General features: G+C 47.2%; 1 protein-coding gene across 2 annotated transcripts in view; it reads right to left on the bottom strand.

Moving 5' to 3' along the window:
• The window catches only part of PTP4A3 (protein tyrosine phosphatase 4A3), a 152,963-nt gene that overhangs the window by 117,742 nt on the left and 18,603 nt on the right, over window positions 1–16,618 (bottom strand). Inside the window, exon 2 of one of the 2 annotated variants that reach the window (XM_048508101.1) lies at window positions 2,665–2,788. The exons of the other annotated variant lie outside the window; for it this stretch is intronic. The gene's annotated coding sequence lies outside the window, so the exon portion shown is untranslated. The remainder of the gene's footprint in view (window positions 1–2,664; window positions 2,789–16,618) is intronic. 2 annotated transcript variants of the gene reach the window in all.

The raw sequence follows: 16,618 nt of genomic DNA, 5'->3' as shown, positions 1-16,618 counted from the left end.
GGAGAGAAAGGTGGGGGTATACATCCAAACTCCTCCTCTTCTTCTTCTAAGTTTCTCATCACCATAGATCTTCGCCCCCCCCAAAGACAGACTGAAGGGAGAGACTTTTCTGGGAGTGAGCTAGTGTGCCCCTGCACTGGAAGTGCAGTATGGTGGGACCTTTCCATCTCCAGGGATGTTATGCGGACCACATTTTGTCAGGCCCCTTCCAGCATGGCCAATTGGCGATGCTGGAAGGGGCTGATGGGAATTGTAGTCCATAACATCTGGAGTGCCAAAGGTTCGCCACCACGGGCTTATTTAAAACATTTGCTATCCACCTTCCTACCTTCCCACACTCAAGTTGGCTTGGTGGCGACAGAAGGTGCCACCAAATCACACCCAACTTATTGCGACCCCGTCAGGTTTTTTAAGGCAAGAAACCAGCGCTGACCCTGCTTAGCAGTTGAGATCAAATGAGATCAGGCCATCCATTTCAAGGCCAAGGTTGCTTACAATGTAAATAAAACAATAACGATAAAAAAACACAAGACCGCAATGAAAAAAATCTCAGGACTGACAGCAAGTAAAAACAAAATTACATACAACCCGAAATAAAACTTCAGGAGGTCTTAAGCGACCTCCTGAAGATTGAAAGTGAGGGAACCAGGTACCCCTCCCAGAAGAGTTTGTTATATAATTTGTAGGGCTGCCACTGAAAAGACCCCCCCCTTTTGGGTGCCCACTAGATCAGTGATGGCGAACCTAGGGCACGGGTGCCAGAGGTGGCACTCGGAGCCCTCTCTGTGGGCACGCGCACACAGAGTACGTCATGTGGGGAGCGGAAAATCACCCCCCCACACACACACCCATATCTAGGCTGGGCCACTGAGCACGATGTGCGCGCACTGCGGTGAGCAGGGAGGACTCGGCTAGCGAGCCTGGTGCCTGTGCTCCGGGTGGCTGCTGCCAGGAGGGTGGGCGCAGAGGAGGCAGAGATGCTAGAGAGGCACAGAGCGGTGTGCACGGGACTTGCTGGAGGCTAGAGCAGGCTGGCCCCTGCTCAAGCGGGTGGGGCGGAGGAAGAGGGAGCCAACCGTTTTTTTCTAAACTAAAACCTCAGCATTCAGGTTAAATTGCTGGGTTGGCACTTTGCGATGAATAAGTGCGGTTTGGGTTGCAATTTGGGCACTCGGTCTCAAAAAAGTTCGCCATCACTGCACTAGATGATTTTCTTTCACTGGTGGGAAAGTCTGGAGGCAATGTTTCTGTGAACTTTGAAGGCTCAGCTCTGCAACCTTCTAGAATTTCACGCGGGAGATGCTCAAAAGCAGGCAAAATGTCTTTCCCAAGGCTGCCCTATCCTCCTGCATTTGAACGGGACATAAAGCGGAAATGTCCCCATTGTACCACAGCGATTCAAACCATGGAACATATATTGCTCGACTGCCCCAAATACGAAGGATCTAGGACCAGACTTTTTGCTCTTTGTCCTGTAATCTTTAATGAAAACTCTACTGTGGGGAAGATTACATTTCTACTAAACAATTCCGCCTCCGAGATTTTAACTTTTGTAGCTAGGTTCCTTATAGAAACTTTGAAATGATTACCTGCGATGGTTCTCATGTATGGGATACTTGTTTGGACAATGTTGGCTGTTATATGGATTCTATGCCTAATAAAGGTTTATATATATATATATAAAGCAAAATGGAAAAGGGTACCTTGATTTCTTTTCAAAGAGAAATCCCTCTATTAAAAAACAGAAGGAAAGGAACCTTTTTAAAAAAACGTCGAGTCACAGCTGACTTATGGCGACCGCGTATCGCTCCCTCTAAAAATGAGTTTGGAGGGGGAAAAAAATCCCATTGTGATAACAACGCTAAAAAGATGTGCCTGTAAGATAACTCGCCCCCCCCTGACTCCCGGCCACTCCTTATATACATGCTCAAAAGGTAAACACTGATCCGAGTGACTCTAGAAAAAGGCCATTTCTCCATGTCTGGAAAACCTCACCCACATGCCCCATTAACTTGCTTTGACAGCAAGGAAAGGGAGGCAAAAAGCTTCACTCCTCTGTGGGGAAGGAACTTGCAAACTCTCTGCACTTGCACTGCAGATAACAGGAAGTAAACAAGCCGGCATCCAGACATACAACACACACACTGTAAAGCGACCGCTGAATTGCCTAAGAGGAAAACCAGAGTCCCAAATGCTGTGTAATGAAAGGTTTTTCCAACAAGTGTGAAAAGCACCCAAAAGGAAACTTTATAACAACACAATGTTGAGAATCATAGGCCCCTTCCGCATACGCAAAATAATGCGTTTTCAAACCACTTTCACAACTGTTTGCAAGTGGATTTTGCTATTCCGCACAGCTGCAAAGAGCGCTGAAAGCAGTTTGAAAGTGCATTATTCTGCATGTGCGGAATGAGCCATAGAGTTGGAAGAGACCCCAAGGGCCATCAAGTCCAACCCCCTGCCATGCAGGAACACACAATCAAAGCACTCCCGACATATGTTTATCCAGCCTCTGTTTAAAAACCTCCAAAGAAGGAGACTCCACCACCCTCCGAGGCAGCCCACTCCACTGTTGAACAGGACAGTCAGAAATTTCTTCCTAATGTTTAGGTGGAATCTCTTTTCCTGCACATTGGGACAACAGCAGATAAGAGAATCACTTACCTAAGTTGGCACACACATCCGAGAAAGCCCCCTAAAATACTGAACAGACGGGCACAGCAATTTCATCTCCATCCAACTGTTGGTACCCTCAGCACCTGTCTAGGACAGTATCCATGATCCACACCTGTGAAGAGATGGATAGAAGGAATTCTGAATTTTTAAATTTGGACAGGCTCACTTACAGATCCCTGAGCCCTTATATGACAGCCAGAGGCGGGGAAAGTGTTGCAAAGGAGGTCAGGAGGCGAAAATAAAAAACCCACGCAAAATTTAATTCGCTTGATTAGAACGGGGAAACTCCCAGGTATAGCAACTGAAATTCTGAAGAATTACAGAATTGAAATAAACAATAAAGGCCACTGAGTCCAACCGTGTCCTCAATGCAAGATCAGCCTAACGCAGTGGTTCTCGACCTTCCTGATGCCGCGACCCTTTAATACAGTCCCTCATGTTGTGGTGACCCCCAACCCTAACTTTTGTCCATTTTACAGATGGAGAACACTGATGGAGAGTCTTAGGCGACCCCTGTGAAAGGGTCGTTCGACCCCCAAAGGGGTCGTGACCCACAGGTTGAGAACCTCTTGCCTAATGTAAAGGTCCCCAACATGGCGCCCAATACACCCACTGACACCTTTTCTGTTTTTGGGGTGGAGCTAGCAATGCTTCTCCGATTGGCTCTGCAGATTTCTTTTTTAAACGTCGTTTTGACGGCAGCTGCCACCACAGGACAAGGATCTACACTGTGCCACTGAAATTAAATTGTGGCACTCATCTGGTGACTGGCTCTGCGTCCTGTGGCAGCCATTTTATGGAAGCCATTTTGTTGCTGTGCCCTCCGTGCTGCGTCAGTATAATTTTCATACTGTTTTAAATTATTTTATTTATTTATTTATAATCATTTTTATATACCGCCCCTCCCCCAAAGGGCTCTGGGCGGTGAACAACACAATAATAACAATTCAATGATTCATATTAAAACCCAAATTAATACAGCGGATTATACAAATTTATCGGGCTGCCAGCATATCAAACTCTTCACATAATCGCCTGCTCTGGAAAGTGACAAACCCAGAGAGTTTTGGGGCCCTATAAAAGCATAAGGGTCCAGGAGTGAGGTAAAGGGGGAAGAGGAGGGCCGTGACATCACGCGTCCGACCTCTCCAAAAAAGCCCGGCTGAATCAATCCGAGTCTTACAAGTAGGCCCCAAGTGGAACTCACTCAAGATCCCTCGGGCGAGAGGGTCCCGACAGATGGAGGGAAGAGTAAGTTCCAACATGGCAGGCAGGCCAGGGCCTGTAAAGGTCCCTGGCCCAGGTAGAGCTGCTACAGCCGTGACATCATTTGAGGGGGGGGGCTAGGGACAACCAGCAAGTTGGCCTCTGCCGAACGCAGAGGCCGCACGGGGACATATGGGGTAAGACGCTCCTCGGCAAGGGTAATAAGGCTGGTCCCAGGTCCGCCGTAAGGCCTTATCAAGATTGTTTCTGTTTTACTGTAATAGTTTTATTGCTGTTGCTGCCCTGAGCCCTTCAGGGGTAGGGCGGGGTATAAATCTAAGTAATAATAAATAAATGTGCCTGCAGGTTCACAAAGATTGGAGAGGCCTGCCCTATAGCGTCTTCGGTAAATGTTTGTCCAGCCATAGCTTGGGAAGCAAATGTGACTCACGCTTCTTTTTAGTTGAGGATGCTAACCGAACTCAAGTTTCCAAGGGGGGGCAAAATTAAGTTTCCTGGGAGAAGGGCGCCAGAATCAGCATCAGGAATTGTCAGCAGTTAATAGGCACCCATACAATTAACCCAGACCATTACCCACAGACTTCGGCAATGGGGAAAGAATCGGGTACCACCTTCAACATTTACGTGTAAGCTAAGCCATTTAACCAGCAGTCTCAGTCAGCCAACATGTGCGTTTGTGTTTCCCTTTGCAATCCTATAATTTTCCGTCCGGGGGAATCGAGGAATTCTGAAGTTTTAAATTTGGACAGATCCCTGAGCCCTCATATGACAGCCAGAGGCGGGGAAAGTGTTGCAAAGGAGGTCAGGAGGCGAAAATAAAAAACCCACGCAAAATTTAATTAGCTTGATTAGAACGGGGAAACTCCCACGTGCAGCTTCTGAAATTCTGAAGAATTATAGATTTGAAATAAACGATAAAGGCCACTGAGTCCAACCGTGTCCTCAATGCAAGATCAAAGCTCTTAACTAGCAGTGGGTTCTCTAATTCTCCGGCAATGCCGCCGACCCTTTAATATTGAACAGTCCCTCATGCGTTGTGGTGACCCCCCCCAACCCTAACTTTGTCCATTTTACAGGATGTGGAGAACACTGATGGAGAGTCTTTAGGGCTAATTCTTGGTGAAAGGGTCGCTCGAATTCCAAAGCGGGATCACCGATGGTAACCCACAGGTTGAGAACCTCTTGCCTAATGTAAAGGTCCCCAACATGGCGCCCAATACACCCACTGACACCTTTTCTGTTTTTGGGGTGGAGCTAGCAATGCTTCTCCGATTGGCTCTGCAGATTTCTTTTTTAAACGTCGTTTTGGCGGCAGCTGCCACCACAGGACAAGGATCGACACTGTGCCACTGAAATTAAATTGTGGCACTCATCTGGTGACTGGCTCCGCGTCCTGGGGCAGCCATTTTATGGCAGCCATTTTGTTGCTGTGCCCTCCGTGCTGCGTCAGTATAATTTTTATACTGTTTTAAATTATCAAGATTGTTTCTGTTTTATTGTAATAGTTTTTATTGTTGTTGCTGCCCTGAGCCCTTCAGGGGTAGGGCGGGGTATAAATCTAAGTAATCTTCTACATATATATAAAAAGCTAACAGTGACTTTGTTAGTCACTCCCTAACGCCGAAACGGCTGGACGGATCGCCCCCAAGTTTTCGCTACATGACGCTTCCTCCCTGTTATGGCGGGCAGGTAATCCGGACCTTCAAACCACCAAAAGTCCATACCTGAGCCAGGTAAAACATCTTTTTCCTAGCGCACCAGGCCATGAAGCTGCCTCTGTTTAACTGTCGCCCTTAGAATGTCCGTGCAGCCTGTCTGTCTGTGGCCAGAGGGCTTAGAATGTTCGCGCAGATGGGCAGAGATGAGCAGTGGAAACAGTGAAATAGGTAATAACCAGTGGAAGTGAAACATACAATACACACTTTTGCCATGTGAGACGTCAGGTAGGGTTCCCCCCCTCACACGCAGGTAACTTTCACTCTATGTGCCTCACCCGCTGCTACCACACAATACACATCCAGCTCATCCTCACACACCTCGCCCTGCCCTCCCTCACATCCAACCACCACTTACCCACTTCCTCACCCAGATTCGCCACAGCTCTCTTTTACTAAAAGCGAGTTGGAGTTTGCCTTTTTCTTCTAAGAAAAATCCAAATGGGGGGTGCGGTAGTGAATCTAACACTACCGCCTTCATGCGCTTTGTGCACGCGGCCCTTTAGTTAAGAACCCAGGGAGCTGGCCTCGGGATCTGAGCTTCCCTTCACCACTCCTCCCTCTGGCTGCCTGACTGGGATAGCCTGCTTGCCCCAGTTCTGCCTTCCCCAAGCCAGGACTGTGCGTGTCAACCAACCTCACGGACAGCAGGATTCGCACTCTGGACAGTTCCGTTGTGGAATGAAAAGGGTTACCTTACACTAAAAAAACAAGACAGCACCATATAACGATGTGCATTGAAAAGGGAAAGAGGGATTCCATTTGACCACCCCAAAAGGCTATGCTGGGGATCATCGGACCTGCATGGACATCTGTGTGGGTTGCGGACTGTGATGAGAAGGACAATTGCCACAGCAACGCGTGGCCGGGCCTACTAGTAATAAATAAATGTGCCTGCAGGTTCACAAAGATTGGAGATGCCAATCCTATAGTGTCTTCAACAAATCTTTGTCCAGCCATAGCTTGGGAAGCAAATGTGACTCACACTTCTTTTTAGTTGAGGATGCTAACCGAAATCAAGTTTCCGGGGTGGGGGTGGGGTGGGGGCAAAATTAAGTTTCCGGGGAGAAGGGCGCCAGAATCAGCATCAGGAATTGTCAGCAGTTAATTGGCACTCATACAATTAACCCAGATCCATACAATTAACCACAGACTTCGGCAATGGGGAAAGAATCGGGTACCACCTTCAACATTTATGTGGAAGCTAAGCCATTTAACCAGCAGTCTCAGTCAGCCAACATGTGCGTTTGTGTTTCCATTTGCAATCCTATAATTTTACATCCGGGGGAATCGAGGATGAATCAGCCCGGTGTGAGCTGACACTGTGATAACAGCCCTCAATCTCAGCCTACACATCCTATGGGCAAGAGGGAATGCTCATACGGGATCCTCCACCACCTTGGGCAGGAAGCAGCTAAACGGAAAAGCGAGCTGAACCCGCTACATTCCTGCCTGGAGCCACATTCACCAGGCCTGGCAGGTAATTCGGGAATCCGGGCTGGATGAGTCCGCAGTTCCAGGAAAGCAAACCTGCCCTGAAAATGCGAACCAGCTGCCACTCATGCCCTTCTTTCGCAAGCGCCTCTTCCAAAATACTGTTTTCACCTACGAAGCACAAAAAAAATACCCATGATAACAATCACCCAGGTATTGAGAGATTAGGGCTAATGAGCGGAGCGTGCTGTTGCAGCTTTATGCCCTGTTAGAAGAAGAGTCAGTTGTTATGCCCTGCTTTTTCTCAATTTTTAAGGAGACTCAAAGGGACTTACAATCCCCTTCCCTTCCTCTCCCCACACCTTGTGGGGCAGCTGGGGCTGAGAGGGTTTGGAGAGAACTGTGACTAGCCCAAGATCACCCAGTAGGCTTCATGTGTAGGAGTGAGGAAACTAACCTGGTTCACCAGATTAAAATCTGCTACTTAGATGAAAGAGCGGGGAATCAAACCGGGTTCTCCAGATTAGAATCTACCCACTCTTAACCACTACACCACTACATAGACCAGTGATGGCGAACCTTTTCGAGACCAAGTGCCCAAATTGCAACCCAAAACCCACTTATTTATCGCAAAGTGCCAACACGGCAATTTAACCTGAATGCTGAGGTTTTTGTTTAGAAAAAACGGTTGGCTCCAAGGCGTGCATTACTCAGGAGTAAGCTTGGTGGTAGTTGGTGGCTTTGTTTTGAAGCAACCGTGCAACTCTTCCAACGGGTGAATCATGACCTTAGGAGGGCTTACTCAGAATCAAGCCCCATTGCCAGCAACCGAGCTTACTCCCAGGATTGCGCTTTAGTTCTTCACATGGAAATCAGTGGGGTTTAACAGCGCTTAACAGGGTTACCTACACTGCTTCCCCAAAACTGGGTCTTAAGTTTAATGCTAATAATCTAGCCCAGTGGCACAGGCCAGCCAAGATGTGTGGAGCGGAGGGGGGGGGGCACTCTGTTTGTGCATGCCCACAGAGAGGGCTCTGAGTGCCACCTCTGACACCCGTGCCATAGGTTCGCCACCACTGACATAGACTAAGGAACGACCATGTCTACCATTTCTCCTGATAACTTCGATATCCACTAAGGAAGGGGAGGAGAGCCAGAGTAGTGTAGTGGTTAAGGAGCCAGGCGAGGACCTGGGAAAACCAGGTTCAAAACCCCACTCTGCCATGATAACTGGCAGGGTGATCTTGACCTAGTCACATTCTCTCAGTCCTGACCCTAGAAAGTATTTGGATGTGAGACATAGATTATTGAATGAAATAGGATATATATTCTGAAGGCAAATTAACTCCTGAACCACAACAAGGAAGTCTATTTAGCTTTTTAATATTTTATCTTTTTAAAGATTGTATATATGTGATATTGTAAAATTCTAATGACGATTGATGTCAGAGATTGACTCGACTCATATGTTTGTTTTTTTGTACACACAAATAAAAATTTTTAAAAAAGAAGAAGAAAGTATTTGGATGGAAGATCTCCAAGGAATACCAGGGAAATGAGATGCAGGCAGGCAACGGCAAACCACCTTTGAACGTTTCTCGCCGTATTAGTCCTATGTGACTATTTTGTCAAGGAATGGAAGAAAAAGTAGCGTTTAAGAACAGTCTGGATTTGGACCCCACCTTTCTCTCCTATAAGGCACCTCAGAGTGGCTTACAAACTCCTTTCCCTTTCTCTCCTCACCACAGACACCTTGAGAGGTGGATTGGGCAGAATTCTGAGAGAACTGTGACTAGCCCAAGGTCACCCAGCAGGCTTCACGTGCAAGAGCAGGGAAGCAAATCCAGTTCACCAGATAAGAGTCCGCCACTCTTGTGGAGGAGTGAGGAAAAACCCGGTTGTCCAGATTAGAGTCCACCTGCTCTAACCACTACATCACACTGGCTCTCTGGAAGCAGCAACTGTGGAGACCATCTCTACTGTAACCAATTTTCATGGACTCTGGATTTTTTTTTAAAAAAAGGGCGAAGGTGCCGGGGGCAGGAAGAGGGCTATGAGCCCTCTCTAGTGCCACAATCGTGGGCCTCCAGCTGAGGGGAGCCACTGCTCGTGGGCTTGAAGGAAACCCCCCTTCCACAAAGGCCTAAGGCCTTGCTTAAAGGTCGGCAGTAGGGCTGCAATTCCCATGTCCAATTCGAGGCTGGCGATTGGACTGGGGTAAAATGGAGGGGAAAAGTGCACCAATCACTGTGAAGGAGGTAGAACATATAAGGGCCTAAAGCAGGGGTGGCGAACCTATGGCACGGGTGCCAGAGGTGGCACTCAGAGCCCTTTCCGTGGGCACACATGCACAGAGTTCATCATGGGGGGGGGGGTGGAAAATCACCCACACACAGACAATTCTAGGCTAGCCTGGGCATGATCCTTTACCTGGGAGTAAGCTCGGTTGCTGGCAATGGGGCTTGCTTCTGAGTAAATCCTCCTAGGGTCGTGATTCACCCAGCGTTGCCCGGTTGCATCACCAAGTTTACTCCTGAGTAACGCGTGCCTTGGAGCCAACCATTTTTTCTAAACTAAAACCTCAGTATTCAGTTTAAATTGCCGTGTTGGCACTTTGCAATAAATAAGTAGGTTTTGGGTTGCAGTTTGGGCACTCGGTCTCGAAAAGGTTCGCCATCACTGGCCTCAAGTGAGGTTTTCCTTGGGGAGAGTGAATCCCCCATCCATGGACAGGGATGCTAGAACCCCACCCACCCACCCACCCACCCCCAAAAATACCAGCAAGGGATGGGGGTTAAGAGTTTCTAGATTCAGGTTGGGAAACCCCTGGAGAAAATAGGGACCTTAGTGGAGCACGATGCCATGGAGTCCCCCCCCCCAAAGCAGCATCTTCTCCAAGAGAAATTATCTTTATAGTCTGGAGATGAGCTATAATCCCAAGGGATCCCCAGATCCCCCTGGGGGGCTCCATGCCTACGAATGGAGGAAAGAGTCTGACCTACCAGTATTGACCTGTCAGCGTGGTGTAGTGGTTAAGAGCCGGTGGATTCTAATCTGGAGAACCGGGTTTGATTCCCCACTCCTCCACCTAAGTGGCAGAGGCTTATCTGGTGAACCAGATGTGTTTCCGCACTCCTGCATTCCTGCTGGGTGACATCCTTGGGCTAGTCACAGTTCTTCAGAACTCTCTCAGATGGGAGTGGATTAGGCTGTACTATTTGATAAGCTGTCTCTTGTTCACTATCTTGTTCATCTCAAATTTAGCCAAACATCAGGGTATGCCCTCAATAAAGGGGAAGGTGCCAGGGTGGGGGGTGGGGGCACAAAGGGGGCTCTGAGCCCTCTCTAGTAAAGTCCTAAAACCAAAGTGATGGCAATCAGTCACAGATCTTTCTTGCCCCAGGTGTGAAGGGGGCGTGTGAGGAAAAGGTGTGTGTTTGTGAGAAGGATATGATCTTTGGAAGAGTCTGTGGAAAAAACAGTACCTGGTGAACAGAAACTTGTAAGATTTACCATATAAACCATAGATTTACCATATAAACCATAAATACCAATGGGAACACCATCTGTTCTTTTCTAGAAGTAACCCGTCCCATCATTTTTATTTCAAAATTTTAAACTGGAGGTTCTATTTGCATGTGTTATTTTTAATATTCTGCTGTTCTTGTTTTTGTAGGACCTACATAAAACATACTGGCCTGTATACAAGATGGTGTGGATCGATAGTAGTTCTCTGTACGTGGGTTGTTTATTGACTTCTGTAGAAGATGTATGCATTTATTTATTTATAACTGATTTTGTATACCGCCCCTCCCCCGAAGGGCTCTGGGCGGTGAACAACACAATAAAACAACAATTACATTAAAACCCCATTAAAACAGCAAATTAACAAAATTACATTGGCATCCAGCATAAAACTTCATAAACCCACCCTGGGAAGAAACAAGATAAGAGAGCGGAGGGCCCCCTCTGACAAACGTAGAGGCCGTGCAGGGACATATGGGGTAAGACGGTCCCGAAGGTACAAAGGTCCCAGGCCGCGTAAGATCCAGCAAGATCGAGACACATCAGGCCTTGTTAGGACTTTTTTGCGTTACATTCTGAGACATTTGTGTATTTGATCTTTACAACTGAGGCTGTGTGGTTGCTTGTGATATATATTGTGACATTCTATGTGATTCTAATGTATAGTGCTTTATTGGTAAGAATATAGCACGGTGCAATAACATATCTATTTAATAAATATTACTGGATAGTTATTGGACTTCTCAACCCTTTTGGTTCCTAAAATCAGTAGAACTCCTTGCACAATATAATGACACAGAGGCAGAAAATGGAAAATTCTGAAAAAGGATATGCCATAAGGACAAGCTAGCTAGGACCACGCTAGGAAAGAAATACAAGATTGAATCCACTGACCCAGAATTTCCACATGTGGAAAGCTAGCATAGCAGGATGAAGGTCAAAATCTGCATTTCAACAAGGCAGTTTTTTAATTATCATTTGTAGGTTTGCCAAGTGTCTCTGGGCATAGGTACAGATGACATGGTTTCCCACTTAAAACTCTGAGAACAATGGCAAAACTGTTTTCCAAAGGGGAACAGCAACTGGAAAACAACTTTTGAAAAAAAGTTTAATCAGTTTGGCTAGCCACGGGCAAAATCCCGGGGAACCCTTGGTGTCTCGTGCCAATACCTGCTCCGGCACACCGCAAGCGCCGGCTCTGCAGTTAAATATCCCACAGAAATCATTGCGAGTTAAAACATGCTTAATTTGGGCCGAACTGTGACCTTAGATTCCATCTCAGAGTGAAAAATGCTGGACCCAAAGCAACTAGAGACACTTGGGTGCTGTGTGGTTTCTGAGCTGTAAGGCCGTGTTCTAGCAGCATTCTCTCCTGACGTTTCGCCTGCATCTGTGGTTGGCATCTTCAGAGGATCCTCTGAAGATGCCTGCCACAGATGCAGGCGAAACATCAGGAGAGAATGCTGCTAGAACACGGCCATACAGCCTGGAAACCACACAGCACCCAAGTGATTCCGGCCGTGAAAGCCTTCGACAATACAACTAGAGACAGCCAAGCAAGATTAAATCCGGTTGCATGAAAGATGTTAAACTTCAGTTACCAGGAGCAGATGATCCCAATGTTACAATGATTACATAGGCTACAGATCCAATCTGGAGTCCTATTCAAGCAGTTGGCTTTGCCTTTTGAAGTCTTACATGGCTTGAGACGAGGTAATCTGAAGGACCGTCTTGTCTCATATTTTCCCACCATGGAAGGAAGATCACATGGAGAGTCCGACTTGACTGTTCCACCAAAGAAGTTTGTTTGGTGGGCACGCAAGAGGGGGCTTGTCAGTGGTGGGATCCAAAAATTTTAGTAACAGGTTCCCATGGTGGTGGGATTCAAACTGTGGCGTAGCGCCAATGGGGCTGGGCGGGGCACAACGGGGGCGTGGCTGGGCATTCTGGGGGCGGGGCATTCCTGGGCAGGGCTGTGGCAAGGACGCAGCCGCGGCGCCGGTCCTTGGGCGGGAAACGAATGCACGCAGGCGCAGGCTGCCACGCACGCCGGTGCACCTCCTGCTAGGCTGCTTCAAGTTCTGCGCGCTACTGCTGAGAGGAGGGGCGAACTAAGGCAAAAATCACATGGCAAAACCACCCATTAGTAACCCCCTCTCAGAACACACAAATAATTAGTAACCTACTCTCGGGAACCTGTGATAACCTGCTGGATCCCACCTCTGGGGCTTTTTTCAATGGCAGCCCCACAATTACAGAACGACCCCCCAGGAGGGTGAGCGTGGACATCCAATTGGCAATTCTCTGAGTGCAGTTAAAAATGGTTGCATTGAGGACTGCATTTGGTTGATTTGACTAGCAGTCCGGAGATGTCAGTTTACTTTGTGCGTGTGTGTGTTTTTAACATTTTGATATATTTTATTCTGCGTGTCTTCCTGATGTCTTGTCGAAGGAAGCAATTGGCTGCTGTGGGTTTTTCGGGATGTGGGGCGATGGTCTGGTAGTTTTTACTTCTAACGTTTCCCCAGCCTCCATGGCTGGCATCTTCAGAGGTGTGTCTTACCGTGACCTGCCTCTGAAGATGCCAGCCATAGATGCAGGTGAAACTACCTGACTACAGCCACACAGCCCGGAAAACCCTCAACAGTCTGTTTTACCTATGTTGTAAGCTGCCTTCAACTAAGGAAGAAAAGTGGCTAATAAATGTTTTCAATAGATGAATGAATTGCAACTAAACTTTGAAAGCAACAGTACAAGTAAGTAAGTAGTTTAAGTAAGTAACTAGCTTAAGGTAACTAGCAAAAGAGGATTCAGAAACAGGTTTAGATACCCTGTTTCCCCGAAAATAAGACAGTGTCTTATATTAATTTTTGCTCCCAAAGGTGCACTATGTCTTATTTTCAGGGGATGTCTTATTTTCCTGGGTTCTGTTCATCAGACATGCTTCCAAACAAAAACTTTGCTACGTCTTACTTTTGGGGGATGCTTTATATTTAGAACTTCAGCAAAACCTCTACTATGTCTTATTTTCAGGGACACAGGGTATCACAAGCCCCCTTTGAACACCAAGGAAGTTTATGTTGAGATCACAGGACCTACATATACAAAAGCTGGGTGGGATGAGAGATGTCGTAAGGGACGGAATTGGGGTGGGGGACTGAATAAAAAATCCGTGGATCCAACCCGTGGCTAACTAGACTTGGATCAAGAGTAATCAATTTGTTTTCAGATCTTTATTCTGAAAACCGAGGGACATTTATTAGTCATACAGTTGATCTTGCTTAGAGTTCTGGTATGCGTCGAGAAAATTATTCCTAACCCAGCCAATAATTCCTCAAACCATGTTAGGGAACTGCACGGATGTTCCCTACCACTAAGTGGAACCGAGCCCCCTAAGAGAGCTCCCCCTGCTGGGTGGCTGTCCAATTGGTGCGACACCAACGTGATGTCCGTGGGGCTGTACAGCTTACAGGGAACGTTGAACCTCACAACCGCATCTTGATCCTAAATTCAATTCCAGGAGCACTTTAGAGAATAAGAATTTGTCCGTATGACCTTTTGAGTCTCAAAGCTCCCTTCATCAGATGTGACTAAGGGCGATTCCGCACACGAGTAAAATAGGTTCGACCCAGTTCCCTGAGAAGGGTACTGACCTAGGTCGAAGCCACTGTTGTTCCCCACTGCAACCAGCTTGATCACAGCTCAGAGGGGGAATCATCCGGTGCCTCTTCGCCGCTCCGTTCCAATTGGCTGCCGTTCTACGGCCATGTTCCGTCTATCCCCACACACGTTATTAAAAAAACTGCCACAGGAATGGAGGGACGAAGGTGGCGTTTTTTGATTGGCCGCTGACATTGGTATGCGGAAACTGTGCGCCGTTTGTGCGTAATCATGTTTCATCGCTTCGAATCGCAGTTGAAAGAAGAGGGGGGAAAAATTAGGCGCAAGATTTTCGCCGCTGGGCGCGTTCTCCAGCCAGTAATTGCATGCCCGAAACACTCAGCTGTGATTGGCTGAATGGGGGACTCCTGGCACCAGGGATTCCGCACTTTACTGGAATTGAGCTGAGTTCGAGCGTGGAAAAAGTAGTAGTTCCCAACTGGAGTCGGAAATTTGACCGTTACACGGGGCAAAGCTGGTACAAAACCACATCGACCCCAGTGGTTGTGCGGAGCACTTAGGTCAAACGCAGCTCGAACTTAGGTCGATAACACAAGTGCGGAATTGACCTAAGGGCGTTTTGACTCTTCAAAGCTCATACCCTCAAAATATTTTTGGTTTCTACAGTGCTACTGGACTTGAACCTGGTTGCTCTACTAAAGACCAGCACGGCTACCTTCTGAAACCACCTTGATTCTAAGTGGATGCAACTTTGCCCAGCAGAAAATACAGGCAACGAAGAAGGAGAAGAAGAAGAAGAAGAAGAAGAAGAGGAGGAGGAGGAGGAGGAGGAGGAGTTTGGATTTATATCCCCCCTTTCTCTCCTGCAGGAGACTCAAAGGGGCTGACAATCTCCTTGCCCTTCCCTCCTCACAACAAACACCCTGTGAGGTAGGTGGGGCTGAGAGAGCTCCGAGAAGCTGTGACTAGCCCAAGGTCACCCAGCTGGCGTGTGTGGGAGTGCACAGGCTAATCTGAATTCCCCAGATAAGCCTCCACAGCTCAGGCGGCAGAGCGGGGAATCAAAGCCTGAATACTGCTCCTGGCTTCCAGAAATGCTCTAGTAGTGAGTTACAAACTTGGTTTTAATTCTTGTAACAACCCTTCAGGAAATTTTACATCACAGGGGGAAATTTTCTTTGACAAAAAAGAAGTCTTTTTTGGTGACTTCAATCCAACCAATCATTCAAAATGTTGGCAAATTACAAAAGAAAGATCGTTTTCACAAGAGTACGCAAGAAAGCAAGCATTATGTACAGGCTGTGGCAAGCTTACTTCCTGGGAATGTCTTTAAAACTTGGCAGTTCAACAGCGCTTGGAGTTTTCACACAGGAACCCAAAAATATTGCTGTCCGCCACGATGCTTTTTTGCTTCAAATCCAAAGGGGGTCATATCCCACGAAGAAGAAAAAAAAATCACACTGACAAACAAACCAGCATATTCAAAGATCTGGCCTCTTCTGAACTTTTGGAGTGCAGAGATTTAAAGAGAGCCAACGAAGTTTTATTTACTTTCCAAACCAAAAATACATCTCCATTTGGAGAAACTGTGCCTTGTGAAGGAAGAAGAAGAAGAAGAGTTTGGAAGAAGACAAAAATGGTAGAAGAGTTTGGATTTATATCCCCCCTTTCTCTCCTGCAGGAGACTCAAAGGGGCTGACTATCTCCTTGCCCTTCCCCCCTCACAACAAACACCCTGTGAGGTAGGTGGGGCTGAGAGAGCTCCGAGATGCTGTGACTAGCCCAAGGTCACCCAGCTGGTGTGTGTGGGAGTGTACAGGCTAATCTGAATTCCCCAGATAAGCCTCCACAGCTCAGGCGGCAGAGCTGGGAATCAAACCTGGTTCCTCCAGATTAGATACATGAGCTCTTAACCTTTTACGCCACTGCTGCTCCTGGCCCAGAATAGGACGCTTAGTGCAAGGAGTTCTAGGAGATCAAAAATCCCAGTGACCCAACATCTGCTAGGATAGAACTGTTGTGCAGGATTGGCGAATTCTACTACAGATTCTGTTGCACAGTTGGCAATGGTCAAAGACATAACCATAGCTTGGGAGCAATGAAAATGCATTAGTATGAGGTTTATAATGCAGTCACCTGAAAGGTAAAGGGTAACATAGGGTAACATCACATATCATTGTTTACTAGGTGGTTTGCCACTGCTTTCTTCAATCGTGTACACTTTACCCCCAGGGAACTGGGTGCTCATTTTACATTGGAAGGATGAAAGGCCGACTCAACCTTGAGCTGCAACCAACCTCAACCTGAAACTAACTTCCCGCGGGATTAAACTCGGGTCGTGAGCAGACCTTGGACTACAGTACTGCAGTTTACCACTCTGCGCCATGGGGTTCCTGAATAAGATTTTAAAAATCTAATAT

The sequence above is a fragment of the Sphaerodactylus townsendi genome, linkage group LG09 (assembly GCF_021028975.2).
Source record: "Sphaerodactylus townsendi isolate TG3544 linkage group LG09, MPM_Stown_v2.3, whole genome shotgun sequence".
NCBI classification, from domain to species: domain Eukaryota; kingdom Metazoa; phylum Chordata; class Lepidosauria; order Squamata; family Sphaerodactylidae; genus Sphaerodactylus; species Sphaerodactylus townsendi.
Note: the sequence above shows the minus strand (reverse complement) of the source record. Positions and strands in the feature narration are given on the sequence as shown.